The sequence below is a fragment of the Vulpes vulpes genome, chromosome 13 (genome assembly GCF_048418805.1).
Source record: "Vulpes vulpes isolate BD-2025 chromosome 13, VulVul3, whole genome shotgun sequence".
Lineage (NCBI taxonomy): Eukaryota > Metazoa > Chordata > Mammalia > Carnivora > Canidae > Vulpes > Vulpes vulpes.
Genome location: NC_132792.1, coordinates 18955115 through 18957325, shown reverse-complemented (window position 1 = coordinate 18957325; position 2211 = coordinate 18955115).

Here is a 2211-nt window from a genome sequence, read left to right as displayed (position 1 = left end):
GCGTCCGGGCGGCAGGAAGTACCGGCGGGGCTTTGATCGCTCATCCTCTATCTGCACCAAACTTTGCACCTTTCTTTTTTAGGAACTCGGGCGGGGCGCAGAGGCGCGGGGTTAACGCTTTCGGGGCCGGCGCGGTGGGGGCTGGGCGCGGGGCGGGGCTGGCCGGCTCCGCGGGGGGCGGGGCGGGCCGGGCCGGGGCGGGGCGGGGCGGGGGCCGGGGCCGGGGCCGCGGGGCTGCGCCACAAGGAGGCCGCTGTCTCCGCGCCGCGCTGAGGTTTCCGGGCCCGCGGGCGGCTCCTGGCGGCGCTGGGAGGGCCGGGCGTGCGCCGCGGGGCTGCGGGGCGGCTGCGGCCAGGACCGGGGCGGGGGGTCCCCCCACACCCCTGCAGCCCCCCGCGCGTCCCGAGAGCTCCAGCAGCCGGGGAGGTCCCGAAGCCCGGGGCCCCGAGGTCGCGCAGCAGGAGCTCCCCTCCCTCCTGTCGGGTCCGAGAGCCGGGGTCCCCCCACCCCCACCCCCACATTCGCTTCTCCTTGTCGGGGCCGTCAGAGCCCGAGATTGAGCCGTGCAGCAGCTTGCCCAGGGCAGGGCAGGGACAGCTTGCGGGCTGCGGGCTCTCTGGGCCTCGGTGTCCCCATCGACACCCCCATCAGCAAAGGGGCCCCGGGCCCCTGGGGCCCTACCTACGGCCCTTCCACGGCCGCCAAGCTGTGGACCTAAGTCTGGGGCTTGCATCAAGAGGTCTCGTCCTCCTCACCCGCCCCTGCAAGCTCCTCCTCTGGAAGGGAGGCCCGGTGACCTCTGGAACCCTTGGTCCCCCGTCCTGCGAGGTCCGAAACTTCCCCCGTGAGTTCTCCCGGGTTTTCACCCGAGGCCGAAAACATCACTGCGGAGCCGGCTTCCCGGTCGGGGCCAAGGGCTCACTTACAGGCCTCTCCAGAAGGGCAAGTTCTACTCTTCATCAGAGTTTAAGGATGGAAGGTATGGAAGGTGATGATCCAGAAGAGGGCCCCCCTGAAGGCAGGTATTGCTCACAGGGATCAGGGCATCTGCCCCTCTTCTTCTTCTTTTTTTTTTTTTTCTTCCTTCAAGATTTTATTTATTTTTTATTTGAGGGAGACAGAGACAGAGTGAGAGGGAAAGGAGGGGCAGAGGGAGAGGGAGAAGCAGAATTCCCGCTGACCAGGGAGCCCTATGTGAGGGCTTGATCCTAGGACCCCAGGATCATGACTTGAGCTCAAGGCAGACGCTCAACTGACTGAGCCGCCCAGGCCCCACCATCTGCCCCTTCAGATGGACATGCTTCTAACCAGGAGTTCAACCTGGGTCCACAGACTAGAATGTATTTAGAGGATAAGAATGTCCGCTCTTCTGTGAATTACAAAAGATAGAAGGGTTCCCCCCCCCTTTTTTTTTCAAGATTTTATTTATTTATTCATGAGAGACACACAGAGAGAGAGAGACAGAGATACAGGCAGAGGGAGAAGCAGGCCCCATGCAGGGAGCCCGCTGTGGGACTCGATCCTGGGACCCTAGGATCATGACCTGAGCCAAAGGCAGCTGCTCAACGGCTGAGCCACCCAGGTGCTCCCACAGAGGGCCTCCTGCAGTTTTGCCTCCTCCCAGGCTGGAGCTAACAGCGAACTATGAATGAATGAATGAATGAATGAATGAATGAAGACCAGTGAGTGAGGCCAAAGTTGTAGGACTCCAGACCTGCCCCTCAACTTTCGAACCTCAGTTTTAACATCTACAGCCTGAGCTACTAACATAGACTTACTGCCAGACTCAAGTAAATTCAGATGTTAGAAGTAAGGCACTAGATAAGTGCCAATATTATTGTGTGTGTGTGTGTGTGTGTGTGTTTTTAATCAGGGTGTTGTTGGTCTAGGATATTATTTGAAGGCATTTTTCTTGAAATATAATCTAATGCCAACATGCAGGAGCCAAAGCCTTGGAGAAAACAAGCAGGAAGTCCCACAGTGTTCACCCTGGGGAAGCTTCATATCTCCCTAAGCCTCAGTTCATTCATCTGTAAGTGAAAAAAGAATACTGATATTATGGAAATTTGAGAGGGAACGAATGAGAGCATTTTAAAAATATTCCATAAATAAAGCTAATCACTAGTGGTGAGCATTGCTTAGAGGAGTACACGTAAGATCACTTAGCAAAATGCCTGGCTTATAGGAAATATTTACTAAATTGTGTCTATG